Below are 25,447 nucleotides of genomic sequence, written 5' to 3'. Positions count from 1 at the left end.
TGAAAGAGGAAAATGATCAAAAGCCAGTATTGCTATATTACCTTGGGAAGCATTTATTATGACACAGGACTGACAAAGAAAACAGGATGAGCAGTCACAGACTCATAATTTCTGGTTTCTGGGTTTCTGGTTAGAATAGTCATATAATCTAGCCCAAGACTTTCCTTTTGCTTAAAGGGAAATAGGAGTTTAAGAGATTTGCCAGGGTTTTATAGGTTTCTGCCTCGGTGGCATCTGACTACTCCCAGAGAGGGAAAGAATTTACAGATTTAATACAGAGGTCCAAGTAATAATCATAGCTCAAAAAAGGGAAAACACCAAAGTGAAGGCAGGCGAATCAGAATCAATACTCTCATCAAATACTCAATGACCTTTCCCCTCTGGATTTATATTTTTTCTCATTTTCTGGGATGCTTTTTATGCATTAAATACAGAAAAAAATAATAATGAAAAGAGTCCCTTGACCATAACTGGAATCAATGCATCTAACATGTTTTCCATTACTTACTGTGCATATGGCCTCATTAGATTGACTGCCACTAAGGGTTCAAACAGAAGAAAAAAAAACTTTAGAAAGCCATTTATAATTTTCTCCTCAGGATTTAATGGTCATTCCATACTTGTCTGATAGTCTCTTTCCTAATACATCCCAAGTGAAAAAGCTTCGGGTATTCTGGAACTCAGAGTCCAGTAAGAAAATATGTGCTGCAAAGTGCTTGGTTTATGTGGTTTTGTTTTGCCTCATTTTGAAAATCCATATTCTGCATTATTCTCTGATAAAGGCCAGTAGTGGCCTGATTCTCCCTGTGGCTGTAACATTCTTTTTTAACTTCAAGGAAAAGGCAGAGTACAATGCCCCTCTCAAACTTCCAGGTTCATAAACCCAATCTTTGTGAATTTACTGTATTTCTTCATTTGTGCTCCTTGATTGATGTTCTTAACCAAGTCTTCTTGGTTAGATGTTCACAAGTTTGATACCCAATTTGCAAACATTCTTATGTTCTGATAAAGTCGCTGTGTCTCTTGGCATGATTTTAGTGTCTAAGTGCTTACTGCTTTACTGTACTTTTAAGAATGAGTCTTACTCATCTTTGTAGATTTCCCACTCTCTACTCCTCCACACATACACCTGAAAGACTACATTGTAGGTGTCAAAATTATTTTTATTTTATTTTTTTTATTTGACAGAGAGGGAGAGAAAGAGAGAGGAGAGAGAGAGAAAGCAGGGTGAGCAGAAGCAGAGAGAGAAGGAGGCTACCCGCTGAGCAGGAAGCCCTATGTGGGGCTCCATCCCAGGACCACAGAACCATGACCTAAGCCAAAGGCAGAATGTTAACAGACTTAGCCACCCAGGCGCCCCTCAAAATTATTTTTAAACTTAAATATTTCTTTGTATTAAAAGCCAGACCACAAATCTAAAGAACACTAACTTGCATTCAGTTTGAAGAAAATATTAAGGTTCCATTTTAATTCAAAATATTCAAATATATTCCCAGTTTTTAATTGAACAGGTTTACCAAGGGATGTCATGAAGAAAAACAGGTAACCTTCATTTAGTTAATCACATAAGAAACAAGATATATGAGTTACCTTAAGATTCATCCCTGAGATAGGTTTGGTTGCATAATATTAAAATACACAATCTAAGGGTGCCTGGGTGGCTCAGTTGGTTAAGTGACTACCTTTGGCTCAGGTCATGATCCTGGAGACCCAGGACAGAGTTCCACATCGGGCTCCCTGCTCAGTGGGGAATCTGTTTCTCCCCCTTCTCATGTTCTCTCTCGCTCTCATTCTGTCTCTCAAATAAATAAAATTAAATCAATTAATTAATAAAATAAAATACACAATGTAGCAGTATCTAGGTGGCTCAGTTGGTTGAGCATCCCACTCTTGATTTCTTTTTTTTTTTTTTAAAGATTTTATTTATTTATTTGACAGAGGGAGATCACAAGTAGGCAGAGAGGCAGGCAGAGAGAGAGAGGAGGAAGCAGGCTCCCCACTGAGCAGAGAGCCCGAGGCGGGACTCGATCCCAGGACCTGAGCCGAAGGCAGCGGCTTAACCCACTGAGCCACCCAGGCGCCCCCACCACTCTTGATTTCATCTCAGGTCATGATGTCAGGGTCCTGGGATGGAGCCCAGCATTGGGCTTCACACTCAAGGGGTAGTCTGTTTGAGGATTCTCTTTCTCCCTCTGCCCGTCACCCAGCTCACACTCTCACTCACTCTCTCTTTCCCTAAAATAAATAATAAATCTTTAAAAAAAAAAAAAAAGAATGCTGTAATAATCCTTGTTTAAGATTTCCAATAAAAATGAATCATGGGGGCACCTGGGTGGCTCAGTGGGTTAAAGGCTCTGCCTTCGGCTCAGGTCATGATCCCAGGGTCCTGGGCTCAAGTCCTGCATTGAGCTCTCTGCTCAGCAGCGAACCTGCTTCCCTTCCTCTCCCTCTGCCTGCCTCTCTGCCTTCTTGTGATCTCTTTCAAATAAATAAATAAAATCTTAAAAAAAATTTTCTTTAAAATGAATCATGACTGAATCATGTGGAGTTAAGCTTCGAGTTCTATCCTATTAACACTGAGTCTATTTAAACTACTGTGAACTAAAACACTGAGGACTATGACAATATGATGAATATCCAAGTGCAAACGGAAAAATTTAGCTTTTAAAGAAGTTAAATATTTGGCACATAGAATATCAACTTTTTCAACTATATCATTGGGTTCTCAGACTATTTTGCGACAGGATCTTGTTCTCAAAACTTTAGGAGGAGGACACCCAATGGGTATTTCGTGTAGAGAGCCTGTATCCTGTTCTCTTAGCCATTCCCTTCTCTCTGCAGCTCACCAGAACACTGTGGCAGTGTGCAGAATCTCTGATGCAGAGAGCAAACCTTCTACCTTCCAGAAGCCCTGAAGAGTCACTTCAGATAGTTGAATATGGGTTTATGGATAATTTACTGATTTTGATGACAAAATCTGTCATTAAAAAATATTCACATTTTGCTAATTAAATAACTAAAACACACTTTAGTACATTTGGAAAACATAAAAAACCCAGTGAAGACATTTTTCATAAAGTCACCAAGCAGAATTCTTATTAATATTTGATTTACACTATTTTAATCTTTTAAAAAGCATATATGTGTGTTTGCATATTTTTTCTCTTTTCATAAGATTGGGATCAAATTCCATGTTTTGATTTTTGAGGTTTTAACTTAAAAAGACGTTATCTTACATATAATCCTCTGTTACTAAACCTTTTTCTACGGCATACTGTTTGAAAGGCCTCATTGTATTCCACAGTTGGGATAGGTCACAGTTACTTTATCATATATATTGGATCTATACAGAGACAGATAAATCAAGGTTTGTGTTTTGTCACCCAAACCAATTCTTGTCAAAATTCCTGCTATTCACTATAAACAAAAATTGAAACAAAATAGTCTTAAGTTGCATGAATTTTAGCACCATGAACTATAAAGGCACAGAAACTGTATTGTTTGTAGCATTAAGTTCTGGGATTTGTGCCGCTCAATCTATTTTGCACTTGGGGATTTATTTTTCCAGAGATAAATTCCTGTAAAACTGCTCTCTGAATCTCTTTAGAGAAAAAGAAAATGTTCATAGTTTACAGAACTGTGGAAAACACAGCACAAAATGTTTTCTTGTTCCTTTATCACTTGAAAAAAGTAGGAAGGAAAACTAGGTAATTTTCTTTTATTAAAATACATTTAATGCCTATTTAAAATTTTGCTTTTTTTAAAAAAGAGAATCCCAGATTATATTGTACAAATACACACAACTCATGCATGTTACTTCATGTAAAATCAAATAGTTACTTAAACACAAAATCTCTACATGGTTAATAATAGGACTGGGATTCATTCCATCCCTCCCTTGTTTTCTTTCTTCACTAAGTGAACTGGTTATATGGACTTTGTTCTTGAATATACATTTTTTCAGAGTGTTGCTATCCTTTACTTAGCAAGAACTGTGTTTTGATTAATATTTAATAAAAACAATAACATTCAGAATATATTGCCTTTCTCTTACCTTACTTTAATTCTCAGGAGCAAAATCAAATTTTCATTACAAAATGGAACTAATTAGCATATCAGTTAAGAGCGATTTGGGATGGGAGTCAGACATAATTGAGATCAGAGTCAGCTTCCATCAGTCACTAGTTAGATAATCTTGATAAAGTTTTACACTGCTTTACCTCAATAAACCTTAGTTTCATTTTGTATAAAACAGGAATACTATTACTTTCTTCAAAGCATGTTGGTGCAGGGTATGCAATGACTTTAGTGCAATGCTTGGCATCTAGGCAAAGTAGTAAAATAAAAACCAACACAGTAACCACTGACATCAATGTCAAATGTTTTGGGAAGTAATCTTTTTTAGACATTTTTAAACCAAAATTCAGTGTAAAAAGTAGATCAATACGCCTCAGCAATCTTTATTTGTTAATGGGAGCATTATTACATTTGGCTCATCAAATGAATGATATACCTTAGGAGGAGAAAGTTAGGATTAAATACTGATTCAAAACCATCCTCATCAGCATGTGCATCCATAGTTCAGGCTTATTAGCTAGACGCTATAGTGGTCACGTCACAAAAACAGAGAAGACTTCTGCTGGCAACGGTGGGGATAGTTATACATTCTCTGTGTTAGTATGTGTGAACATTCTATTAAATTTGACCCTTTTTCCTTGTGAAAACATTAAGTTCCTTTCGGACAGGGACAAGGGCTAATTATCGGAGTCTATGAGTGCTCTCACTCTTGAGGAACTTCAGTTAGGCTCTTATGGTGTTAGTGATGATGATGATGATGATGATGATGAAGCACACATGGGAACTATTTTTTCATACATCTGCCCAAAACTCTTGATTTATTTGTTTCCAGATACATAAGACACATACACTTAGATTATATGTGAAAAGAAGAACATGGGAGGAAGACCCAAAAAACCTTAAGTTACCTTAGCACCTGAGTTAGGGCTTAAAAGCCAGGTTGGATCATGCCCAAATTCTTTGGCCCTGATTCATGTGACTGGTGTATCATTTGGTTGTTTAGGGGCAGATCTTAACAGAAAAAAAAATTTCTGAAGTAAAGAAATCTGGATTTGAGTTCCATACTCTTCCACTAGTCATTAGGTGATACTAAGCACAGATAGACACTTTACTCTATGGATGATCATAAATAATGTAATATCAAAGAATGTAACATAATATATAACATCTTCTCTACTTAGATGTTTGAGAGAGTTTGAAGTATCAAAAGTTCTTTGTAACGTGTAAAATAAAGTTTTAAACACTTATCATGAAAAAAATGCCTTAACTTACTAATTATAAAAAAGATGAATAATTGATGGGGCATAAAAGGAAACACTTAAAGTTGCAAATTATCATTTGTCATTGTGACTGCCCCAAAACCAGATCAATAGCATTAAAGTTCACAGAGTTCATTTTTATCAAATGCTTATCTGCTGGGTCATTTTTTACGTTCATTTTCAGCTTCTATACTAATGAAATCTGGATGTTTCCCTGAAGAACAAAATACATGTTTTATTGGGAAAGAACATGGTGTAGTGAAATGAAAATGGGCTGGCCAGGAATTAAGAACCCAACTGACTCAAGTGCCAAAGAGTCACAGTGAATCAAATGAGGGGGAAAGAGGCTTGGGCATCAATGAAGCACACGCTGTAGAGCAGAAGACCCACCCAGAAGAATACCCATTGCCCAAGTCCAGATGTGTTTGTCATGACGAGATATGGGCCTTGTGATGCCAGATTTTTTTTTTTTTTAAGATTTATTTATTTGAGAGAGAGAGTCAGAGGAAGAGGGAGAGAAATCCTCAAGCAGACTCCCCACCAAGCATGGAGCCCCATACGGGGCTCAATCCTAGGACACCGAGATCATGACCTAAGCCAAAAACAAAAGTCATCCACTTAGCTGACTGAGCCACCCATGCGCCCTCAGATTTTCTCATTTTCTAAGAGGAGGCAGATACTCAGGTGTTCCTTTTTTTAAATGTTAAAATTATATAGTCTAGGGATAAAAGTGTGTTTTTAAAAATACTAAAATACTGTGCTGGAACCGTAGATTGTTGTTTACAAGCACTTTATGCACAAACACTTCCATGCTGGGCCCAGTCCACAGGCTCCAGCTTTGAACTACTGTGTTGTAAGATGTATGGATCTTACTTCAATCTCAACTTTAAACTCACTAACTGAATGACTTCGGCTAAGAAATTTAAACTATCCAAGCTTCATTTTCCTCTTGCAAAGTGGGAAGAACAATGCCTGTTGTGAGGATTGCAAAAATGGACACGGATGGAAACATTCTAATGGATCTAACAGATACACCCACAGGCCATAGCACTGATGACTGTGAAAAGGGGGATGGCAGGATGGTGGGTACCTACAGGAACTCAATACAGCTCTTTTTCTCTTTTGCTGGATAACTTTTAAAAAGTAAGTTGTTCTGTTTTCTCCTTTTCATACTTGTTATACTCAGAGCTCATCAGATATTCTTATTATTAAGAGGCCAGGGTTATCTCACTCATTGTTAGAATAAACTGTTTTACTTGAATTATAAAGAAAATTTTAAAAATGATGGATATCCCCAATTCTAAAGAATAGAGACGAGTCAGCATCAAGTCTGAAAATGTTTTCAGATTAACTCAAGAGAGAGGGCTTCTTTGCAAAATGATAATCTCCTGAGCAAAATGCTTTTCCATTATTTCATCTATTCCCCTCTGTCATAAAAATTCTTTTGTTAGTCAAACATCATTTAAGGACATCAAGAATGTGGTAAGTGATGGCATCATATGAACTAAGAACAGATCAATTCTGTTTAGATTTCAGTTAACTACACAGTCAAAGATCAATGTTTCAAAGCAAGAGGATTATAATATAAATTTAGACAGTTAATGATTTCTAACTATACAAATGTTAAAGTTCAGTAAGCAAATGACCAGTGACTGACTAGCAATACGAATCCTGTCTCTTTATTACCTTCTAGGCGCCTTGGCAGAGCCATTTAGGTCTGATTTCAAAAACTGTAAATAAAGTGAAAGAAGAAAAGTGTAAAATCACATATTACAGTTAAAAAAGAGATTAGATAGTATGTGCAGTCAAACTTGTCTAAACAAAAGCATCGGTATGAATCAGACATGTTTAAGCATGCATGCAGAGACTGGGTTCCTTTAAATTTATAGGGATAAAAACCTAATGGTCACACAATGGTGGAAGAATCAATTTCCCTGATATTAAGCTATTTTCCTTTCTCTTGTTTCAGAGGTCAGCACTGCACCCTGTGGGTCCCCAAATGTGCACAATGTACCTAAGAAGAGAGCAAGGTGGCTAAAATGTTCTCTCTGTGTAAAACTGACGAGGGTAAGGGCTTCCTTGTTCCTTCATTTTTTAAAATGAAGGGTTTATTTTTAATGATTGCTGATGCTTTAGGCATCTGGCTCAAAACATGATAAATTCTACACTTTGTAGATGCTTTTGTTCAATGAAGTGTTTTAAAAATAAAAGTAAATCATAACACAAATATTTTCCTTAAGAAATCAAAATCATGTATTTTCTAAAATATAAAATTCATTTTATGGTTAACTAGTTGCCACTTATATTCCTCCTTAACAGATGTAGGAGACAGACACTAAACCAGTGGAGTGGGAGTAATTCTTTCCTCTGGGTCTAGGTAACCAGAGCAGAGCAGATAATGCAGAAACCCCAGTAATTCCAGAGACATCTTCTTAAACTATATTAGCTAGGAAATTCATAACAGAGCAATTTTGGGGTCTATAATATCTTCAAAATACCTAGATCCTTCTCTCCATCTTATCAGTGCCAATTAGCAGAATTTTGAGACTTCTCATGAGAATTCAGAGCGTTGATTTTTTTGTACCACCTACAGGCTGGGTACTGTTGTATAAAAAAATTATCAATTGTCTTGCTATTCTTCTAATGGCTTGTCATTAGAATGGCACCTTAACGTGGATTTTACAGAATGGTACTTACTTACTTATTTATTTATTAGATTATTTATTTATTTATGTGACAGACAAAGATCACAAGTAGGCAAAGAGTCAGGCAGAGAGAGAGGAGGAAGCAGACTCCCTGCTGAGCAGAGAGCCCGATGTGGGGCTGGATCCCAGGATCCTGGGATCATGACCTGAGCCGAAGGCAGAGGCTTTAACCCACTGAGCCACCCAGGCGCCCCAAGAAGGTACTTATTTAAAGTATTCTGACTAGTTGTTTTCATGAGCATCCTTGCATTAAAAAAAAAAAAGGCTTTTGCGCTGAAAAATACATTTAAAGTAGATATATCTGACCTAAGAATACTTTATGGGACATAATATATTTATAGTTTAATAATATAAATATTATAATTTAATATGTTAATAGTTTATGGGACATAATGATCACAGAGCATGAACCATGAACTCAGCTTATTTTTGGAAGGTACCTTTCTCCATTAAATGCTGTAAAAGAAAGGACCAGATAAGGAATGTGGGTAAGAAACATTTGCTTGGTTTTCATTTTTATGGTCGTTATACTGGTAGCATTTTCCAGGGGAATATTTCCAGTTTGGAACAGAAGCCATGAGGAAAATATCACCCTTTTTTCTTGAGCACATGTTCACAAGGCTTTTTTAGAGTCCCAGTGATCTCAGCAAATTTCGTTCTTGAAAATAACAGGCGAATTGTATTCTGACCAAACAGTGTCAACTAAACTTAGTCAGACTTGGTTTTCTATGTATATTTTTGCTGCAGTTAGATTCCAGAATTTCAAGCACTGCAGTAAATCATCTTGATTTAGATTCAAACAAAGAAAGGGAACAAAGACTTCTACCTCACTAAGTTTCAGAACTTCCATGAAAGCAAGATGCCGCCCTAATTTATCTTTTGAGTTAAATTATTACTACCATTTCTGTTTAGTCTTAATTTCTGGATACAGATTTGAAGGAATAATTTATTTATGATTAGTGAATTTACTGGAGTGGATTTCCAGAAAGCAAAATAACTGTGAGTGTGGATCATTTAATTTGATGCTAGTAATAATTAAATTACTAATTTATTTTAATAAATTCAGTGAATCCAAAGGTATTTCCTTACTGGTAGTGTCATTATTTCTGACTTGCAATTTAGTTTTGGAAGGGAATAAAAGGAGCCACAGAAATGTTTCCCGCTTTTCTTATTTATGTCATAGCACATAGTGAACAAGTTTTTTTTTTTTTTTAAGATTTTATTTATTTATTTGACAGAGAGAAATTACAAGTACACTGAGAGGCAGGCAGAGAGAGAGAGAAGGAAGCAGGCTCCCTGCTGAGCAGAGAGCCCGATGCGGGACTCGATCCCAGGAACCTGAGATCATGACCTGAGCGGAAGGCAGCGGCTTAACCCACTGAGCCACCCAGGCGCCCCTGAACAAGTTTTAATTATGGATTTTTAAAGTGTGATTTACTGCCTTTAAGAATTTGAATTCCCTTTATTAAAATCTTAGGGGGAAAAAAGAAAAAAACCTTAGAATCCTGAGAATGTCATAGGTATAAATACAATCCACTTTGTTTTTACAGCCAAAATAAAAGGATGAATAATCACAGTTCAAAAAACTACCAGTGAAAAGCTATCCCACAGTCTTAGGCAGAGGTCCTTTGGGGGACCATCCATCCATCTAGTTGGTCAGTCAATATTTATCAAGCACATACATTGTGTCATTAGATTTGTCATTAATGGTTTCATTTTCTGCCCTCATAGAGTTTACAATCTACTGAAGGGTGAGGAAAATCAAGTAAGCAAATAAATAGCTCTACAATTACAACTTTGATAAATGCTATGAAGGAAACCCACAGGGTGCAGAGGATAATAGTGGAGATATACTTAAGGAAATCTTTCCCAAGAGTTGTATTTAAAGCCCAAACTTAAAGTATAAGGAGATTCCAACCATTCATATTTTAAAAGGGGAAGAGTCAGATGACTGGCCTTTCATTTTATTATTTTTTTTTTTTGAGAGAGATTACTAAGGTGTGTGAGCTGGGAAAAGTTTGTGGGACAGAGCCCCAACTTGGGCTGCTCACTCAGTGTGAAATCTGCTTGGGATTCTCTCCTTTTCCCTTTGCCCCTTCACTCTCGCTCATTCTCTCTCTAAAAAAAAGAAATAAAATAAAAATAAATAAGATAAATAAATATGTTTTCTTAGAGCATTTGACTTGGACACAGAGGTTAAGACTGTAGGTCATCACTACCATACTGAGGAAGAAGGACAAAAATCTTAAAGAAATTTATCTTTGCTTTGTTTTGCTTGTTTGTGAGCTTGTGCTAGCATCTGATGACATTTCTAGTGAGTTAGACAAAGATTTCATTAACTTGGGCTTAAAACTCACTCATTATGAGCAGAGAAGAGATAACCAAGGTTAATTTAATACCTATTGTAAGATGCAGTGCCAGGTCAGGGTAACAGAGCTCAGATTTCCTGAAAATAATGCTTGACTCACAGCTGCTGTAAATCAAGCAGGATCTACCTGTATCATGACAACTATTTAAAACAAAGTATAAAGACCCCTAATGGGGAAAAAAATCTTGAATCATCCGGAAAAAATGCACATAGAGATTAAAAATTTAGTAGAGACCTATTTCATCGACATGGAAAGACAGTCACTTATATAAAGTGAAAGAACTACAAAACAATGCTTAGAGTATGCTCCCATTATTAAAATTGTATGTCTGAGTGTGTTTATATTCACATGTAAAAAAAAAATCTAGAAGGAAATTTTCCAAAATGCTAATAGTAATTATTTCTTGATGGTAGGCTCATGGGTGATTTCCTTTTTAATTTTTTTCTTTTCTTTTTATATATTTCTGTATACCCTTTTTGTTGGTTTCTCACAATGACGTATTTTTTAAATGTAGAAAAAAACCTTTAAAAGATAAAATTTCACTGTACTGGTATATATTGATTTAAAGCAAAATGTCTTTAGTGTGACAGATCTCACTTTCCTGCAAGCTAATTAATTTTAAAGGACATTTCCCAAATGTGGAATGATAGTTCAGATGGCATAATTTGCTCTTTGGCCAGGGCTGAACTGCCAAACAGTCAGACACAAAGAATATGCCTAGTGCATTGGCAAAAAAGGTAAAACACCAAAAAAAAAAAAAAAAAAGACTATTTTTTGAAATTTCAGAGAAGTGTAAAAGTATTTGCATAGGAAAAATATTAGAAAGTTATTGAACTGATGTACACTTTTTATTTTTATAGATTTATTTATTTATTTTTTTGAGAGTGAGTACGGGCCACGCAAGCAGGGGTGGGGGCAAAAGGAGAGAGAGAGAAGCAGACTCCCCAGTAAGCACAGAACATGACAAGGGACTCAATTTCACCACCCTGAGATCATGACCTGAGCGGAAACCAAGAGGTGTTTGCTCAACTGACTGAGCCATACAGGCACCCCCTGATGTATACTATTCAATGATTTAATATCATTTTTAATTTTAAGAACATGTAGGTGAAAAGATGCTTGGGACATATAGGTAAGAGGTATGGCTGAGTTTTTTTCAAAAGTCCAGGATCTACAGGAATCTTAATTTGGTCCTAAGCATAGAAAAAAATTATGTTACCTCCTAACCTGGATGTTACTAAAAATAAAGACAATACTTAGCCAGAAAATAAGGACACATCAATCCAATAAAGTTCTGATCAGCGGAGGCTGATACCCTAAACATACATTTAGTCTATTTAGCAATTCAATATGATCAAAGAACAAATCATGACACCTGACATATTAAAAAAATTCAAATAAAATGAGTCACATTTAATGCAGATTTGTTATATTTGATATTTTTAAATTCTAATTAGCAAGATAATATTTTAAATGTTCTAACATGGCAGATTTGGGCTCATGGGATTTGGAATCCAGGTCCAATTAGACCATTTACCAAACCCAAACTTGGACCAGTCTAACTTCTCTGAGCCTGTTTCTACTTATTTAAAATAGTTATGATGACACCGTTTTCCTGGCACAATAGAATCTGGGGGAATAGTAGATGAAAAATAAAGAATGTAAAATGACTTTGAGAACTATAAAAGATTATATTAATAATATAAGGTGTAATGGTGGTACTTACTACAACTATATTGTTTTCACGTCTGTATGTCTTATATACCCCAAGGAAATTCTATGTTCCTAGTATATGCAAATTGTTCTAGTCATATAAGAGCTCTACAAATAGTCTGATTATATGATTGCTCTTGTGTAAAAAGATTTTTTAATCAATAGAGTAATATCTGGGATATACAAAAAAGGAGGAATTATACTGACCTCTCATAGTAACACTCAAGTATAAATCTGGTTTATTTATTTCAGACAAAAACAGACTGTTGAATTATGCTGAAACTTCCATGATATATTTGGTTTTCTTTTTACAATCATGGAAAATAAAGAATTAATCCTTTTATGAACCTGTGAGAAATACAGAAAATGGTTTTGTCTTTTCAGATATTTTCTAAGTCATCCTGATGGAGAGCAGAAGCATGTATCTAAATTAAAATATGTTCTGAGGGGGGCACCTGAGTGGCTCAGTGGGTTAAGCCTCTGCCTTGGGCTAGGGTCATGATCCCAGGGTCCTAGGATTGAGCCCCACATCAGGCTCTCTGCTTGGCGGGGAGCCTGCTTCTCCTTCTCTCTCTGCCTGCTGCTCTGTCTACTTGTGATCTCTCTCTCTCTCTCTCTGTGTCAAATAAAAAAAAAAATGTTCTGAGGTCACTTGAAGAAATAAGGAACATCCTATCACAAAGTGAGGAATTAGATAACGTATGTTTTACTCTAATTAAAACAAGTTTTACTAAAATTTAAATGCCAGTCAAAATATTTAATATCCCAATAAGAATGGCATTTCCAAGACAGTGTTTGAGAAATCAAGAAATAATCAAATTTGAATGTTGCTAAATAATACATTTAAGTAATAACCTGCAAGTATCTCTTATATACTTTGTTCTATCTGACATCACCTTCAAGGCTCTTGAATTATTTTGTATCTAGACCCCACTCAACTCCATTTTAGTTTTCAAAATTAGCCATACAAAATGGAATAATTTTAATATGGCTGTTAAACATCAGGTTCCATAAAGTTGCTGAAAAAGGACTCTTATGAAGAGGCCAGTGTTCAGTTCCCTGCATCCTGACAAGGTAATATATAATATTTTCCAAGTAGATGGTCAACCAATTTCTTTAAAAATATTCATATTTTGTAACTTAGAAGCCCATTGCAAAATGGAGTCTTACTGTTAGAGATCTAGAAGTGCCAGATATTAAACAGCTAAAGCACACTCTAAAATGGACAATTTATACTAGAAAAAGCCAGAGAAGTTCTTTTTTTTTTTTTTGAAAGATTTTATTTATTTATTTGACAGAGAGAAATTACAAGTACACTGAGAGGCAGGCAGAGAGAGAGAGAAGGAAGCAAGCTCCCTGCTGAGCTGAGAGCCCGATGTGGGACTCAATCCCAGGACCCTGAGATCATGACCTGAGCCGAAGGCAGCGGCTTAACCCACTGAGCCACCCAGGCGCCCCCAGAGAAGTTCTTGAGAAAGAATCTAGTCTATGCCATCCCAAATAAATGCATATCTAGAGTATACTTTCAGAGGTTTTTATGGAGGAAGAATGCACTGCTTTATCTGGTTGCCCAGTTGACAACTCAACTTTGCTATCAGTAAGTTCCACATTCTGTATTTCTATTCTTCATTCTTCCTAATGAAGTTGAAGCTCATTGACTGTATTTTAGGTTCCAAACAACCCCCAGCTCTTCTGAAGCAAATGACTGTCAACTCTCAATTTTCTCTTCTTCTAATGAAATAATCCTAGGCTCCTTACCCTTTGTTAGAGAATACAACCTGTAGTCTTTAAACACACTTGACTTTTGTGTGGCCTCTCAGTAAAGGCCATATAATTGTCTCAAGCTGTGGGATCAAAAACTAGGTCTAAGAGTCCCATCAGGGTCTGACCACATAGGTAAAACATGCTACTACTGAGAGTTCTGTGCTGATAGCCTACAGTCACTGACCTCTGACTAAACTGTACCAACTTCACCTATAAAACCACAACCCAATGAAAACTCAACACAAAGGAAATAAAACAAAGCCCCAAGATAGCTGCTTTTATGCATGAAACAGGGTCAACTGCGTCTTTACTTCTTAAAGCTTATTATAGATACATCTGAAATCTTAATTTTTGAAAGTCAAAGTTATCATTTAAAAGATTTAGGATGCAGTGTGTTATAAAAATTTTATGTGACATATAAGCCCAGTACTTCTTTCCTTGCTCTACTTTATTTAGTTATAATTAGGCACATGATAGCATGACTTTACAGTGTTGTGAATCTATATAATATATAATATGCTGTGAGTATATTAAATCCATGTTTCCATTAAGTCTCCCTATATATAAACCAAATGGAACATTTATTCTCTGAGAAATTAAAACTATAAACTTCATTCAAATACATGTAAAAATTTTAAATGAAGAAGGGGCAGTGAATAAAATAAAATGCAAGATCAAGATAAAAAGTGTTTCTTAACATTGTAAAAAAAATGTTTGCACTGACAATGATATTGTTTGAGAAGAGATCGATGGAAAAAACTAGACCATATGATGAATGCAATACACTTTTACCTGCAAGGATTTTTCTGGCTTTAATTCAATGAAATCCATTCTCCTGAGTAGTAATGGAGTCCTGTACCCTACTCATATCCTGCATCCTCAGTCTCCTGAGCTGCCTTAAAGCCTTGACATAATAAAAGGTCAAACAGATCCTAGTAAGCATTTGTAAACTACACAGCCCCCCATTTCGGGCTACCTGCCATACATTCTCTTGTTAAGCTTTGCTCACTCTCTTGTTTCATTTCATTGTATAAGCAGGCTAATTTGGAAATAGCTAGGGTATTTGGGAACACCTAGATTTTCAAAACAATCCCACTTTCCTACGTAACCACCTAAAGAAGTGACCCAAAATACAATATTTGAGAGAACTGTAAAATGGTGCCTGGATACTGAAGGAATGAAGACCAAATAGCAAGCACCACTATCAAATAAAATGAATGCATTGCACCTTCCAGCTCATGTGTGCTTCCTGACACAAGGCACAAACATGAAAGGGATGGAGCAGAATTTCAAGAAAACTGATTTGTTTCAACATTTACTTGGCAAGATGCTGGACACAAAATAATATCTCAAGCCACCTCCCTTTCCCATTATTGTAAATTCAGGGCTCTCAAGTCACCCCCCACAAAACCAATTAAAAATGAAGAAAAGGGGCAGGCTATGAATTTGCATCTAGTGCTAAGATACAGATTAAATGATAAGCATCTGTCCTAATTGGTCACAATGAAACTAATGGACAATAACAAGAAAAAATCTCACATTAATCCAAATGAAGCAAGTGAATAATATAAACCAGAACCACAGTTTCAAAAATATTCAATTACCTCCAAGCATGCAAGGGCATTTATAACCCATAAATATGATTGCAGAGCACAGTACGCATATAAATGTATTTCATAAATGCACTACTTATGCTAAGAAACATGTGTATATATGGATATGCATTTCCATAGGCTACACATTTGCATGTTCACAATCACATCTACCTACTTAAAAATCAAACTCTATCCAGCAAATGCTTTCTCAACAAGAGTACATCAGAATAAGAAGTAGAATGCTAAATTCTGAGGCCACCTTTTCTTAGCGATGAAGGAAATAAGCAAAATCACCTCATAATTAGGCCGGGAAGCTTCGGAGGCACCAAATGGGTTTTTTAAGAAGGCCCAACCCTGTATGTGAGAGCTGCAAATTAAATGAGTCCTTTCAATAACACCCATTTCTTGTTAGCTCTTTTCCCACCCCCTGATTCTGCTGCTAAGCTTGGAAGGAAAGGAACCAAGTGGCTCAGTCTGCATTCTGAGCCAGTTCAAGATAAAATCAGAGCACCATTTTTTTTTTTTTTTTTAAACACAGCGGATGCTTTCTTACTTCTCTCTTCCTGGCAACCTTCCTCTCTCTCCATCCCTATCTCTGTCTCTACATCTTCCTCTCCTACTCGGAGGGAGTCATTGTTCAAGTGCTGGCCACAAATGTACACAGAGGTCTTTTAACCGGCAGCCAAACGAGGAAGACAGCCCCACAGTCTCCGACTTACCATGCTGAGACCTGGAGAAGCTGTTGAAGGGAGGGAAAGATGCAAACTGAATCCATTTTCCTTGTGACCGTGTCGGATGCAGCCTCCGAACGCAACATCAGCACTGCTGCTGGGATTTTGTTCCCTCACTCTCTGGTTGGCGATGGTACGAAGAGGAACCACCCTTCCAGCCTCACTAGAGCATCAGCAGTCGAGGCGGCAGGAGCAGCGGCATCACCACTTGGCCTCCTCCCTCTCGGAGGATGGGGTGAGCTCAGAAGCAGCCAGGAACTTGCAGCAGACACCTCCTCTGGCTCCTCCTTTCCTGCCCCTCCCCCAAAGCCCCACCCCTGCTGCGGTAGAGGCTGGCTGTCCCGGCAGCTGCTGGTTGTCATGGCAACGACCAATGGTGAACCACCAGACTAAGGGGGAGGGGAGATGGGTGAAATGAGCTGCAGGGGCTGGAGGGTAGTGAATTTGTGCTGCTGCCCTCTGGGATGCTCTTGGTCTCTCCTACCTGGACTCTGGGTCTTTAAAAATGGGGCAAGGGTGTACAGGCACAGGAAGAGAATAATTTAAACGTAGTCTAAATCAAAACTGAAACATACAAAATAACTTAGCTATTTTTTGCACTTACTATGGTTTTCCAACAAAATGTATTACAATTTGCCATCAGAAAAAAATAATAACAAATGGAGAAAATCATAACCTGTACTCGGATATTATAATTATTCCAAATATGTTTGTCTCTGATAGTATCTTTTACTCAATGTCACTCAAGGTTGTTAAAAGGCAAAGTAAGTGGCTGGACTGCAATAAAGTAAGTCTGAGTCCTTAACACTACTCTCTGCTTGTTCTTCTCAAGTGAGTCACTTGATCTCACTGTTTTGCCAGTTCTCTCTCTGAACAGGACTTGGAGGTATTTGGTACCCCTGTGGAAAAGTAAAATGGAACAGAGGGAACAGAAATTTCTTGAGCAACCACAGGGTTCTCACGAGCACCAACCAGCTTGTGGATAGTTCCAAGCCTTTGTAATATCAAACTCCTGGAGTGTTAAATTCCCTGCAAAAAATTCTAAGCCATTTTCATGGACACCATTTTCATGGATGCCTTTTTGGTGTTCCCAAGCCAGCTGGTAATCAGGGTGGTAGGCAGGGAAAAAAAAGTGAAATCAGCAGTGTTCTGAGTTCTTTGTGAGTTTTGTTTCTAACTATAAATTATAGATAACACAAGTATTTATCTCATGCAGTAGTTGTAAAGAGTAAATGAAATAATGCATCAACAGCGCTTGGCATATACTAAGAATGCAAATAAATGTTTACTAATAGTAGTGGTGGCAGTAGTAATACATTGTAGCTGCCTCTTAATTCAAGGAATCAAGGCAATAACATGGCAAATTCAAACAAGGCAAAAAATTAAGGTGAGGAAACAATAATGATAGATGTGTTGGTGATGATGATGGCAAAGTCAGAAAGATCCTGAAAGAATAAAGGTTTTCTAAAATGGGACAGTCGAGGATACTCTAAAAGACTCTTAAAGGACTTAGATAAATTTCCCAAATTCACACAGCTAATTAATGATAGGACCACAATGAAAACTATGACCCTTCTAATAGTAACATTTGCTCCCCCCTAATCATTACAGTTTTCTGCCACTCCTCCATGGAATGGAGATACCTTTTGTTCTTAACCCATAGGGTTATTTATAAGTTCAAATAGGGTTAATGTAATTTTTAGAGTCAGACAGCCTGGGATCCATTTCCGTTGCCAGTATTTACTATAGATATGACTTGACACAATAATTAATTTCCCTGAACAGATGTTTTTGGAAATAATCATAGAACCTCATGGATTCCTCATAAGAACTGAACAGAATGATGTATGTAGAGCATTAACACAGTGTCTAGTACATAGTAACTGTTCAATAAATGGTAGCTATGATTATCTATTGCTCGTTCTTAAATAATTAATATTAAAATGTAAGGTTTTTTTCCTTAGATGGGGTCACTCTTGATGCCAGGGCCTTATTCGAACAAAACTAAATAGAAGGTAATTAGGTGGTCAAGGAAAGGGCTGCAGTCATCCTCACTACCATCCTTGGACTCACCTCTTGGTCCTCTCCTGAGGGAAGTCTGCATCCTGCTCTGTGCAGCTAGTGGTTCGTGCCTCCCACCAGAGACTGAGCAACCACACAGTCTGCGCATACGTCTACATGAGCATCACGTAACAGTAGTCATGCAACAGGAAGGAATGGGTTGTCTTGCTTTTTTTTTTTATTCTTCTCTGTATTTCACCTTCTGCTGTCTCCACAGAGATGGTCATCTAAGTAAGCAGAAAGGAAGGCTTCGGGTTGTAGAAGCTCAGACATGTCTGGGTGACAGAACCCGCCCCACCAGGCTCGTGAGGGAGCGTTTCATCTTTCACGCCAAGAGGTAACTTGGTTGAGTGAGCCATTCCAACTTTCTCTCCTCCCATCAACACAGGCAGAATCAACTGAGGGAGAAAACGGAGTTTGGTGTTCAAACAATTTAGTCATTCAAATGCTCTCCCATCTTCCTTCTGCCATATCCATGAAGCACTATTATCATTATTTTGTAAAAGTTTTTTTAAAATGTTTAATTATTTGCCATTTATTTACTTTATTTGTTATTTTAAAATGAAATCTGTCTCTGCCTTCACTAGAATATAAATAAAAATAAGCATCATAAAGAGAGTGTCCTCAGAGAAAAGAACTCAAAGCAAAACCATACATTTTGGAAGACTGAAAGAGACACTAACTTTATCTGTAATTTTTTTTGAGTTTTCAAATTTCATTCCTTCTCTCCATTGTCATCTCCTCTCTAATCATGCTCTATTTTTCCATGGTATTTGTCATCTTCTAATATTACGCTCTACTATTTATTTGTGCTTCTACATTTTTTGTTATCTTTTTCTCTCCATTAGAATGTAAGCTATGAAACGGCAGGGATTTTTGTTTGCTTGTCTGTTTTTGAACAGTTCCTGACCTCTATTAGGTGTTCCATAAATATTTGTTCAATGAATAAACCAGTAAATAAACAAAATAACAACTTCTGCCTTGAATCATGTCTATATAATGTTATAATGTCTATATAATGTTATATAATGTCTATATAATGTTATAATAGTATTTGTCCAGTTATGTATTTTTATATTTCTCAAAATTAAAAACTAAGATAATGATACAAAGCACCTTATTAGCATAATGCATATTAGCATAATGTCTGATACGTATTTTAAATATATATAGTTATGAAAATGGAAACGTTTGCTCATGCATATTCAAAGCCATCTAGCATATCGCCGGTAGTATGTATCATATTTGAGAAATACTGATTTTGTTCTAAGAATGTCTTCTCCAGTAGTACTAACAGTAAGCAGACTGTCTACCTCCTCTGGGACCATTCCAATTTTGACTTCTGGATTTTATGAGATGTCTGAAAAAGTACAGGGTGTGGGGTCTTGGCTTCAAAAGCAGCATTAAATTTTCAGGAGAAACCACAGCATAATGGGAGGAAGCTGCAAAGTGTAGGCTCTGAAGACCGACTTTTTGGAATGAGTTCATGCTTCACCATTTGTTTCCTGAATGACCTTGGGCAAGCTGCTTAATTTTTATATGCCTCAGTTTCTTCATTATATGACATACTAGCAGTACCTACTTCATTGAGTTGTTCTGAAGAGCAAAGCTTTTTGCTGCAAAAACTAGCAAGTACCTGGCATGGAATAAACAATAAATAATATGCAGCTCATATCATGATAAATACTATTTTAAATAACTATGGTAATGTATGCATATCATTCTGGATGTTTCCAAAACACTCAAGGTTATTCTAAGAAACTGTTATGACTGCAGATGAACTTTTAGCAGACCATGAGGATTTCTAGAAATGTTTATCTCAGAGATAGGCCAATGTCTTGAATTCCCCCAAAAGGGGACCAAAAAGGGATAAGTCACCGTCAGAAGTGAACATTTATTCTTTGTCTACTCTGTAAGAGGTTATTAACATATTATGTATTTACAGAGAACATTAAATGTAAGCTGTCAGGATCTTTCTGAGTTCATTAAGAAAAAAAGACATCATTTGGACCTCAATGAATATCCTTTATCAATACTGCCAGTAATGGCGTACCTGCTAGCCAGTTGGTAGAGTATGTGACTCTTGATCTCAGGGCTGTAAGTCTGGGCATAGAGATTACTTAAAAGAAAATAAAATCTTTAAAAAATGCTACCAGTAAGCAAAAATATTAGAACCCTCCCATGAACTCCATATTCCTAAGGCCAACCATCTTATGAATAATTGCCTGCATAGTAGGTGGACGCACTGGCCTTTGCTACCTTGTTTCCTCTGGCTGTGCCTTCCTTATCCCAATTCTTCAATCTTAATGATTTCTCCATCACCTCCTCTGGGGAGTCTTCAATGATACTAGGATTAGCATTAGAAGTGAAGTTCAATTGAGGGTTTCGGAGGGGAGAGGGTGGGGGTTAAGTGAGCCTGATGGTGGGTACTAAGGAGGGCACATATTGCATGGAGTACTGGTTATGGTGCATAAACAATGAATCTTGGAACACTGAAAACATAAAATTAAATGTAAAAAAAAAAGAAGTAAAGTTCCCATTGTCCCCATCACATCTTTATTGCTGCCCTCATGATGCTAAATGGCAAATAGCTTTTTCTTTCTTTTTCTTTCCTATTTGACTGTAAGCACTCTGAGGTCAAGAATATACTGTTCATTCATTTATTGCTATGCCAACCTAACAAATATTTATTGCTAGCTGCTACTGTGTACTGTTTTAGGGGCTAGGGATATAGCTGTGAATAAGACATTAACACATTCTCCGTGGAGATAATAATCTAAGAGGAAAGACAGACTACATAATTAAGTGTAATTAAATTATGTTGAGGGCTACAACAGAGAACCATTGGAAGTTCTGATATAAAGGGAAGATAAAACTGACTTTAGGAACCCAAGGAAGATATTACTGGAGGGATAATAAGGTAGGGTAGGAACAATTGGTTTCAGGAGAAGGGAAGAAAATGTGCGAAGAATATGCAAGTTATTCATGTTTTATTTAATGTTCGCACCTAGCATAGTATCTGTGCATATTACAGGCACTTACGTGTTTGTTGAAAGAATTTGCCTCCTTTCCCCCCAACAACTCACACACATAAGCACATAACTTCTTTCCATTATGTTTTGTTTCTGTTAATTTATTTGAGAAGTTAGTTTGTCAATAGCTAAGGAGCTGGCTGACTATGTAGGATGAGAAGAAATGAAGGGGGGTCGAAAGAGTAACTGTTTTTACAGTAGAAAAAGAGGTGTAATGCTAACAGTGACCACTGTTCCATTACAGATTTATTAAGTAAGATTTACATGAGAATACAAACCTTTGCTTTGATATTGAGATATGAAATAGTTTTTCCCTTTCAGGTCCAGGGCAATTGTGTATTACCCAATGGCAGACAACAGATGGATTTAAGTTATCAGCAAATCAGGGACACCAAAGAAATGAGAAAAGTTCCATTTCAGTGGTCTTTTCCAAAATACTGCAATCAGAAAATCTACAAATAAGCTGGTTTTACTTCAGAATATATGCGTTTAATTTTTTTTAATAAACCTGTCACCTATTATCTATAATCTATCTTCTATTTATTTATCTCTTTAGATCCAGTATCTAATAGTGATTATCATTTTTTTAGATTTATTTATTTATTTATTCATGTGACAGGCAGAGATCACAAGCAGGCAGAGAGGTAGGCAGAGAGAATGAGAGGGGGAAGCAGGCTCCCTGCTGAGCAGAGAGCCCATGTGGGGCTCCTCGATCCCAGGACCCTGGGATCATGACCTGAGCCAAAGGCAGAGGCTTTAACCACTGAGCCACCCAGGTGTCCCTGCAAGTTTAATTTTAATTTTAGCATGGTTTTTACATTTAGTTGTCTATGGGAGGCACCATAATTTTCAAAATTCTTATAGTGTCTAGTAGCTTAAAACATCTCATTACACACAGCACTAAGAGTAGAGAATATAAGCTATATAACATAAAAAGCACATACATCCCAGAGTGAACTTTCTTTTCTTTTTTTTAAGATTTTATTTATTTATTTGACATACAGAGATCACAAGTAGGCAAAGAGGCAGGCAGAGAGAGAGGAGAGGGAGAAGCAGACTCCCTGCTGAGCAGAGAGCCCAATGCGGGGCTGGATCCCAGGACCCTGGGATCATGACCTGAGTTGAAGGCAGAGGTTTTTGTTTTTGTTTTTGTAATATATTTTATTTATTTATTTGACAGAGAGATCACAAGTAGGCAGAGAGGCAGGCAGAGAGAGAGGAAGAGAAGCAGGCCCCCTGCCAAGCAGAGAGCCTGATGTGGGGCTTGATCCCAGGACCCTGGGATCATGACCTGAGCTGAAGGCAGAGGCTTTAACCCACTGAGCCACCCAGGTTTCCCCAGAGTGAACTTCCATGACGGAGTTTACCATCTAAGTGGGTGGGGCAGCCAAAGAACAAGAAAACAAACCAGTAAAGTAACAGCAAATTTTCATGTGGTTCCTGGGTGGCTCAGGCAGCTAAGCATCCAACTCTTGATTTTGGCTCAGGAGATGATCTCTGAGTCCTGTGATCAACTCCCACCTCAGGCTCTGCATTCAGTGTGAAGTCTGCTTGAGATTCTCTCCCTCTGACCCTAACCACTCCCCCACAAGGCGCACATGTGCGTGCGCGCTCTCTCTAAATAAATAAATTAAATCGTCTTAAAAAAATAGCATATTTTCACAAGCAATGAACTACAGAGGAAGATGAGGAATGGGGGTGGGGAGAATGGGCATGACTCATTATGGAGGCGGCATTTAAACTGAGAAATGAAGTATGGATTATGGCAGTGATGAAGGAGCTGAGAAAAGAGAGGTTCACATGGAAGGCTGAGCTCTGAGGAGAAAGAAAACCAGGAATAAGAAATACTTTTGAAGGTCTGTATAGCTGGAAATGGTAAGCATGGTGGAAAGTGGTAAGAAGGGAGGTTGGGAAGGTGGGCAGGAACCAAATTATGCAGCACCTTGTAGCCCACTGTCAGGTAACTGGGGTTTTTTGTAAATGTAGTGAAGAGCCATTGAAGAGTTTAAATTTCGTTTAAAGTACTGTGGGGAAGGAACTGGTGGTAGGTAAAAGTGGATGCCCTTAGGGTGCTGTGGACATCTAGGCTGGAGGTGATATAGGTTATATGAGGTAGTAGCAGGGGATAGAAAACACTCGACTATTTTGAATGAATGCATTTTAGAGGTGGCACTGTGAAGACTTTCTGGTGGATTGGATCCTGGGGCTGAAGGTGAGGGAGATAGCAAGATCATTTCTAAGTAGACAGCCAACACTGCCATTTCAGAGGTCACACTGGTCCCTTCTATAGGGACGAAAGGCCTCAGTGCTCTGACTCTGGGAAAGTGTGGGGAAACATAAAGGGGTTCTAAGTGCCTCACTTCCAGGGCCCTTTCCTCCCTCCCTCCTCAGACTTAGTGCTCTGGAGAATTAGGCTTTAAGGACCAGAAGAATCTGTGCACTAAACAAATCACCAATGAGCTCATGGCAATGGAAGCAACTTGGCTGAGAAGGGTAGATGAGGTCTGGAAGAATACCATAATTTAGATTCAGAAAATTCCCCAAATCTGGAGAAGTGGATTGCCATCAAGAAATGGCCTTCCTTGATCCTGGAAATACAAATCAAAACCACACTGAGATATCACCTCACACCAGTCAGAATGGCTAAAATTAACAAGTCAGGAAACAATAGGTGTTGGAGAGGATGTGGAGAAAGGGGAACCCTCCTACTGTTGGTAGGAATGTAAGTTTGTGCAGCCACTCTGGAAAACAGCATGGCAGTTCCTAAAAAAGTTGAAAATAGAGCTACCCTGTGACCCAACAATCACACTACTGGGTATTTACCCTAAAGATACAAATGTAGTGATCAAAGGGGCATGTGCACCTGAATGTTTATAGCAGCAATGTCCACAATAGCCAAATTATGGAAAGAACCTAGATGTCCATCAACAGATGAATGGATAAAGAAGATGTGAGACACACACACACACACACACACACACACGAATACTATGCAGCCATCAAAAATGAAATCTTGCCATTTGCAACGACATGGATAGAACTAGAGGGTATTATGCTAAGCAAAATAAGTCAATCAGAGAAAGAAAATTATTATATGATCTCTCTGATATGAGGAATCTGAGAGGCAAGGCAGGAGGTTGTGAGGGGTAGGGAGGGAAAAAGTCAACAAGATGGGATCAGGGAGGGAGAAAAACTGTAACAGACTCTTAATCTCAGGAAACAAACTGAGGATTGCTGGGGGGGGATAGGGTGGCTAGGTGATGAACACTTGGGAGGGTATGTGGTATGGTGAGCACTGTGAATTGTGTAAGACTGATGATATACAGACCTGTACCCCTGAAGCAAATAATACATATGTTAATTTAAAAAGAAAGAAAGAAAGAAAGAAAGAAAGAAAGAAAGAAAAAAGAAAGAAAGAAAGGGAGAAAGGAAGGGAGAAAGGAAGGGAGAAAGAAAAGAAAAGGAATGGTAAGAAAAGGCCTTCCTCAGATGCCTGGGTGGCTCAGTTGGTTAACCATCTGTCTTCAGCTCAGGGATCAAGTCCTGAATCTGGCTCCTTGCTTGGCAGGGAGCCCACTTCTCCCTCGGTCTGCCATTCTCCACTGCCTGTGCTCTCTCTCTCTCTCTGTGACAAATAAATAAAAACTTAAAAAAACAAAAAACAAAACAACAACAACAAAAAAAACGGCCTTCTTCTACTCTGAGCCTCCTGAATATTTAAATCATATTCTCTACCACAACTAGTTTGGCTTCTTCCTGGGTTATAATCCCAAGTCTGCTACCTTCTAACCATAAAACCCTGTAACCATATCTTCCCTCAACCTCAATGTCCTCCTCTATGAATCCAGGGTAGAAATTGCCCTTGCCTACTAAATGGACATCTAAATGAGTTGTGTTTATAAAAACCTTAGCACATGCCTGGCATGTAGACAGGTCTCTGTGACTTCTAGCTGTTCTGTTACACCCACCCACACATCTGCACCTTTCTTGTGAAAGCCTTTGTAGCCCCAAACATTTGCTTACAGATCTCAAATTTTAGAAAATGTTTCTTCCCACCTCAAACCCCCAAATGATCTTTTAGATACCTCAAACAGCTGAGGACTTATTTTTGTCTGGCAGATATGCTAGGTGCAGAGGCACT

At 37.6% G+C, this 25,447-nt stretch overlaps 1 protein-coding gene across 8 annotated transcripts in view; it reads right to left on the bottom strand.

Moving 5' to 3' along the window:
- The window catches only part of JAKMIP2 (janus kinase and microtubule interacting protein 2), a 164,791-nt gene extending 148,272 nt beyond the window's left edge, over window positions 1-16,519 (bottom strand). For 4 of the 8 annotated variants that reach the window (XM_045075328.1, XM_045075329.1, XM_004744674.3 and 1 more), the window contains exon 1: window positions 16,202-16,518. The gene's annotated coding sequence lies outside the window, so the exon portion shown is untranslated. Of the gene's footprint in view, window positions 1-16,201 lie in introns of all 8 variants that reach the window. The other 4 variants (XM_045075327.1, XM_004744671.3, XM_004744672.3 and 1 more) reach the window with 2 other exon arrangements.
- Window positions 16,520-25,447: the final 8,928 nt, after the last annotated feature.

Source organism: Mustela putorius, unplaced genomic scaffold, assembly GCF_011764305.1.
Source record: "Mustela putorius furo isolate JIRA1106 unplaced genomic scaffold, ASM1176430v1.1 tig00000145_pilon_pilon_pilon, whole genome shotgun sequence".
Classification (NCBI taxonomy): domain Eukaryota; kingdom Metazoa; phylum Chordata; class Mammalia; order Carnivora; family Mustelidae; genus Mustela; species Mustela putorius.
The sequence above is the reverse complement of the archived record's forward strand: the minus strand, read 5'-3'. Positions and strand labels throughout refer to the sequence as shown.